This window comes from Piliocolobus tephrosceles, chromosome 15, assembly GCF_002776525.5.
Source record: "Piliocolobus tephrosceles isolate RC106 chromosome 15, ASM277652v3, whole genome shotgun sequence".
NCBI lineage: Eukaryota > Metazoa > Chordata > Mammalia > Primates > Cercopithecidae > Piliocolobus > Piliocolobus tephrosceles.
The window spans coordinates 78722563-78730130 of NC_045448.1; the positions used below are offsets into that span (position 1 = coordinate 78722563).

The 7568-nt window shown below is 36.0% G+C and overlaps 1 pseudogene; it reads right to left on the reverse strand.

Moving 5' to 3' along the window:
* Window positions 1–1390: 1390 nt before the first annotated feature.
* Window positions 1391–2582, reverse strand: LOC111523427 (annotated as a pseudogene).
* Window positions 2583–7568: the final 4986 nt, after the last annotated feature.

Here is a 7568-nt window from a genome sequence, read left to right on the forward strand (position 1 = left end):
CAACTATATGATATTCTGGAAACCCCAGCATTATTTTATCTATGGTTTATTGTCCTTTCTCTTCCTCCCTCCCTACCACTTCTCCATTCACATCTGGAGACAAAACACCGTCTCTCCCATGAGGGATTTCTCAGAATTCTAGTCTTAGGTTTTCAGATATTTCATTTTTGAACTCACTTTTGTGTTATCTTTAGGCATGACTTCCAGGAAGAAGAAAAACAGGGGCCTATTATTTTTTATGCCATGTCTTCAGGAAATGAAAGTTTCTAAATTTGGTTTATTTTTAATGCTATTTAAATAAATTTTCTATTGTCAGTTTAATACCATCTACTACCAGATTGCTCCTCCTCATTTGAAAATTTTGCCCAGAACCAAATTTGTTACACTGTTCTTATTTTTTTTAAGATGTTTTAGGACTTTAATGTTCTTTACATATTCAACATAAAATACTGACAATAGATAAACAATAGGGGAAAGACTTTTCAGCAAAGTATCACTCTCGTCCTCAAACATTACAAAGAAAACAGTCAAGAGAACAAAGGATAAGGTAATTTAACAGAAATGCTTAGTTTAATGGCATAATTGAAAAACAACCAACCAATCAACTTTCTCTTCTACTTATGGAAAGAACAGTAAAAATAAATCAAGAACTTCTAGATCTTATTCATAAAACAGCTTAGAAAGAGGAAGGGGAAGACTGGGGAGGGGGTGAAACTGTTGCTAATGGAGTAACGCACAAGGTCAAGGATTTAATAAATTCTAAAAGTGTCTACATGTATCACTGATAACCATATTATTAGAAATATAAATGTATAGAAATATAAAGTATATGGTATTAAAAACAGACCTTGCTAATATAAACATATATAAAGTATGTCACTTCTCTTGTAATAACAGTATAAAGATCGATCTACAGTTTGCCCTTTGCCTGGTACTCTTAAACCACTCCTCCAATGGTCAATATTGACCTTGAATCAACAGCTGCTGAACCAAGGAGACCCCACAGATGTCTAGATTCAGCACCTAGAGGGCCCCACCTACACTCTATGCTGGATGTTCCCATGACTCCAGAAATAAGTAATTGCAACTTGCATTATTAAGTCCACAGGCAATTTTGAAATCTAACTAGAAATAGCAGCAAAGGCAAAACAAGTGGGAATTTGTTAGAAAAGCAACAAAATTTCTTGAAATGCTTCCAGTTCAAGTCAGAATTAAGGTGAACATTATGTCCCATCAGCTTTACAGAGCTGTAGGCGTTTTGCTGTTGTTCTTTCAAGAAAGAAGAGTCTACAATAAACATGTTCATTTGAGAAAAATACTGTGTGTGTGGCTACTGTGTGTAGCCATCCCCAAGTTACTTTAAACTTTGTATGTTGTTCAAGAACAGAGTTTATAGCTGATGCATCTCCCAAAAATTTTTCATGAAGGTGGCCAGTTTCTGAACATCTTCAATCATGACAGCATTATACTGAGAGGCCTGGATGCCTCCCACAGACCTATGCCTTTTCAAGGACAATATAATGAGTTCAAGAGCTTTCTCAAGAAATCTTTTTTCTAGAGCATCATCTCCTTTGACATTGCCAATGCAGAAAGGAATACTCATCTTGCTTCTATTTGGGGGCTCCACTGGACATACGTAGAATTCTTGAGAATTATCAATAATCTCATAAATCATTTGAGATTTGAGATTTGATGGAACTAAGTTTCTCCGCGGCACCTCCACTGTTTTTAATCCACTCCAGGACCAAGCCCATGATGTAGATGCTGAAACATAGAGGCCTGTTGTACAAGGAGCTGTTTCCAGCCTGCACCTTGTATTCCAGGACCGAGGGGCACTCTCGAAGGGCAAACTCCAGCAGATTATCAGGGACAATCACCATGGTGACAGCAGCAGAGCCAACATTCCTCTGGGTACCAGCAAAAATCACATCAAACTTGGAAACATCCACTGGCTTGGACAGGAAGTTTGAGGACGTGTCACAAACCAGTACTGCTCCCTTGATATCGGGTATAAAGTCAAACTCCACACCATGCACCGTCTCATTTGCCCAATAGTACACGTAGGAGGCAGCCAGGTTGAGGTTCCAGGTGCTTGGATCTGGAATTTTTGTATAACTCCCAAGTTTAGGGTGAACAATATTTATAGTCCCAAACTTCTTGGCTTCTGCAGCCTTAGCTGATCAAGCTCCTGTCACCACGTAGTCCACACACCTTCCTGCTTTCAAGTCAGTCAGGTTTAAGGGGACAGCACTGAACTGGCCGGACCCACCTCCTTGCACAAAAATCACCTTATAGTTATTTGGAACGGCTAGCAATTCCCGCACAAGATTCTCTGTATTGTTAATAATCTTGGCAAAATCTGATGACCTGTGACTCATTTCAAGAACACTAATGCCAACTCCTTTGTAGTCTAATAATTAATTTTGTGACTCTAACAACACTGAGTGCGGCAGCTTGGCGGGACCAGGCCCAAAGTTGACCACCTGCCTTGGGGAGTCCATGGTGCGTAGGCGAGGGTGGCGAGTCAGCCAAGGGGGACCGAAGACGTGAATGGCTAGCGTTCCCGGCCACTGCGGTGAGAGTCTACACTGTTCTTACTTTTTCAGTTTCAGATATTTACCAACAGTGCTTCTCCAAGTGTTGGACAAATAGAATTTATTTGAACTTACAGATTTTGACATGCTTGTTTACAATCATCTTTTCGATTTGAATGTCATTCTAGTTTATGGGGGAAGTATGAAATGAAAAGTATTCTTAAAAATGTTTTATTGGCTCATACCTGTAATCCTAGTACTCTGAGAGGTTGAGGTGGGCAAAACATTTGAGGTCAGGAGTCCGAGACCAGCCTGATCAACAGAGTGAAACCCTGTCTCTACTAAAAAAAAAAAGCCAAGCGTGGTGGTGCATGCGTGGAGTCCCAATTACTGGGGAGGCTGAGGCAGGAGAATTGCTTGAACCTGGGAAGCAGAGGTTCCAGTGAGCTGAGATGGCTCCACCACACTCCAGCCTAGGTGACAGGGCAAGACTCCGTCGCAAAAAAAAAAAAAAACCAACAACAAAAAAACGTTTTATTAATGCCACCTGCAAAATATACTTCTCATTCTTTTCTTTGTGTGATATGCATTTTTAGTTATCAAAATTTTATGAATTATATATGCAAAGATTGTGGTCTTCTTGTGTAGAAATCTAATGATCCTGTGACTTTGTTCAGAACTGTTGCAAACTGTTATGTATCATCATATCTCTCTGATAACAAAACACTTCTAGATTTCCCAAGGACTTTATTACTTACATATATACAGTGATAGTGACAGAAGCATCTACTTCACTGGCAGTTGTGAAGATTAAAAGGGATATTAGATTTAAAGTATACAACACTGTGTGCACAGGCTTAAATATTAGTTATTTTTATCAGCATTTAACATTGCATTTTAAATTTGCTTTTCTTTAAAGTTAATAGATATATTTTACTGATCATAGAGAAAAACATGGTTTTCATATAGCTCCATATTAGGTTCAAATTATTGTGTATCCCTGCATTGTTTGCCTTTTCTATATTGAATACAAGATAAACTGTAAATAAGGATTTTGAATGAACTCTTTTTGAATACTGCCCAACATTTTTAATATTCTCTGTAATTTTCTAGAATCTACTTTCAAAATCATATTTAAAATTGTAGTTTCAGAATGAAAAAATCTACTCTCTTTCATGTTAAAAACAGTAGTGTCAATTAAAGCTCTATGTGGATTACAGACAAGTATAAAAAATATTAGGCGATGACAGGCATAGTTTAAGAAGCTTTCTATAATGCAGTATTGTTATACATTTTATTTTTTACCATTAACAATTAAAGTTTACCCATTTTCCCAGGAATGGGTTAATCAAAGACATCAAGTCATGCTGCTGACAGATTCAATCCCACTAAAATATTTCATTTTTTAAGAGTCAGAAAGAAATATGTTTGTTCTTATAAAGAAGAATAAAACAAATATTAGCAAAAGGTATCATAAACAAGGAAGGTCAGATATGATCCCTGCCAACTCCACTAAAATCCCTCACACAAATGACACATTGATTTCACAGAGGAATGACTGTCAAGTGGGTCAACATTATATTCACATTTATTGTACTGATGTCAGAGTTGCAAGCCAAGATAAGATTGTAAAAACAATTTTTTTAAGTGGCATATTTTATTTCATCTAAATATTTGTACACACACACTCAATATGTATTTTTCCCCCCTCTGGTGATTTCTCATGGCCAAATTCTCTTCAATCTGATGCCCTTCCGGCATTCTTAGACCTCCACACTCTTAAAGGCCGTTGCATGTGACTAGGAGCGAGGGACTAGATCAGTGGCCAAATAGATGGTGAGGAATAGTTAATTGGCCTACTTGAGAAGATGATGAGTTACTCAGACTATGGCTTTGTCAAGGGAAATGAAAAATAGATTACATCTGTTTTAACAATTAAATGATATCTCAATCGCTTATTTCAAATAATATAATAAATAAAGGTTTTTGAAGATACTAAGAAGCTTACATATATTAATCTCTTAATTCTGATGATGGCTTTATGGGGATACCAATACTAGTATTCTTATTTTATAGATGGGAAATCTGAGACACTGAAAAATTAAGAAAGTCACCCAGGATCACTCAGAATATGAGTTAAGCCAAGAATCAAAACTAAGCAGATTTTCTCCAAAGTCATTAGATAACTACATTATGTCTCTGCTTTGAGTTCTAGAATGTTTCCAAATATATTTGTAATTATAAAAGTAAAATATGATCACTGAACACAATTTGGAAAACATAGAATGGTAAAAAGCAGACAACCAACTGTAACCCTCCCACCTAAAGGGAAGCATTTCAAACTGTTAGTAGATTTAACAGGGTTGCAATCATTTCTATACATTCTGCATTTTGATCTGTTTTCTTTCTTTGAAAATAAAACATGGTTTTCTTCAAACATTATATTGTAAGCATTTGACTTTAGCTATAGCTCTAATAGGTTAAGACCATGCTGGTCATTAACTTTTTTTTTTTTTTAACAAGAAAACCAGAACAACCTAAATATCAATGGATTTTCTAGGAACAATCAAAGAATTGAGATAGTAGAGTAAACTGGTACCCTGAAATCTGGAGACACTGCCCAAAAAATCACCGATCTCACAAAAAACAGATCAGCTTACCTGGAATAGAAGATGCTGAAGCCATGAACTGATAGAAGCACCTAAAGAGTAATTTTAACAAATGGCTGGAAGTGGAGTGCGAAATAGCATGAGGAATAAACTCCTGCGGTTCGCAGTCTTTGAAGTCCCTCACATGTTTATGGGTTTTACCTCCAGTAAGTTCTCATGGTAAAGAATCAAGAAATTCCCTGGTGCTTCTGGTCTGGGGAGCAGTGGAGAAACCAACTTGAAATATACCCAGATCATTCTCCATAACAAAAATCTGGCTGGCAGGTAGGAGAAAAGACCTTATCAGATCGTTATCACACCTGGGAATAGGACAATTATCTAACAAAGCATCCTCTGGCCTTTCTGTCTCACCAACTGGAGAAAGAAACACTTGTGAAGGTCACCACCAAGAGACGCAAGGTCACTAAAAGATTGATTTAATTATAATATTATAGAAAGCTTCCCTTCCCCCATAAAACCACCAACTCAATAAGGTTTCAGCTTAATAATTGTGGATTAGAGTTGAAATAGCTGCAAGTCTCAGGTTTTAAGAAGTTCCTAGGAGAACACAAAAGTAACAGAGGAAAGAAAGTAGATGCTAGCAGAATTTGAAACTACTGACACCTGCAGCCATAACAAAGATTAAACACAATACAACTCACAGTCAAATTAACAGAAAGTCTCACAGTAAAGGTGTGTTTGCATCATTTCCTATTATATGATACAAATATGCTCAACTTTCAACAAAAAAATTGTGAGACATTAACAAAGTCAGGAAATGACAGTCTGAAGAGACAAAGCAAGCATCTGAATATGACTCAGAAGTAACACTGAAATTATCAGACACACATATGTAGGTATATTTATAATGGCCAATATGTCACAGGTAGAATTAGACAACATTCAAGGATAGATGGGTAATATAAGCAGAGAGATGGAAACTAAAAAAGGATCAGAAGAAAATGCTTGAAATAAAAATACTAGTAACAATTAAAAATATATTTGATGGACTCATCAGCAGACTGGATATGGTTGAGGAAATAATTAGTGAGCTTGAGGATCCTTCAGTACAAATTCAAACTAAAATGCAAAGAGAAAATAGGATAAAGAAGCTGATTTCGAGATGCTGAACTCAAATGATCTTCCTTCTTCAGCCTCCCAAAGTGCTGAGATTACAGGTGTGAGCAACCATATTTGGCCTTTTTTTTTTTTTTTCCTTTTTCTAATCTTGGTAAATCTAAATGGTGTAACATGGTGATATAATCACCATTGTTTTAAATTTTATTTTATGGATTACTAACACCATTACTGATATATAGTGATTATTTTTTGTTCTAAGGCTATAACTGTATTAAATTCATTTAATTTCCTTGTCTGTGTTAACTCATTTATTTCTCATATAGCTCTGAAGTAGGTATTATTAATATGTTCATTTGTGGATAAGGTAATAGTCACAAAAATTGACTAAATAACTTTGTCCTCACAACAGGGACCACTGGAGTTGACGTTTACTTGAACATGACCATTATTATTATAGAGTTCATACTATTAACCTCAATGCTTGAGTACTTCTCTGCTTGAGATGAAACATATTATTTTGTGTAGTCATTCCTGATTGAAATGTATTTTCATGGTTTAGTTCTTTATTGTAGCATAGAATCTTTTAATTAAAAAACTAAATCTGGAAAATACTTGAATATGACATGAATAAATAAATTTGTCATGAATGATTGAATGTGGCAGTCATTATTTACAATGTCTTTTTATTCGAAGCTATTTATGGAATTTTATGATAAATAACATTTTGATTTTTATAGATAAATCTACCTTTCATTTAGTTGATTTTCTGACTTTGATATTCAGCTTTGAAAAGGTGATCTCCTGTAGTCCCAGCCACTTGGGAAGCTGAGGTGGAGGATTTGTTGACGTAGGAATTTGAGTCCAACCCGGGCAACATAGTGAGACTCATCTCAAAACAAAACAAAACAAGGTGATCCCCATCTCCATTACTATATAGTTAAAACAAGATGTTTCTCAACAGGCAAGTACTCTTTATCCACAAGCTTCTTCTTAGTGTTTCTTCATTTTAACTGTGTATTATGAATGTCATGAATTATTTTGTTGATATTGTATAAGGTTCTCCAAAGAAACAAAACTATTAGTATATAGATATAGAAGATTTATTATGGAAATTAACTCACACAATTATAGAGGCTGACAAGTCCCACAATCTGTCACATGGATGCTAGAAACTAGTGAAAACTAGTGAACTAGGGAAGCAAATGTAATTCAGTCCAAAGCTGAAGACCTGGAAACATGGCGGGGATGGGGAGAACTCCTGTAATTTCCCCTGCCCTGGAGTCTAAAGGCCTGAGATCCAGGATTT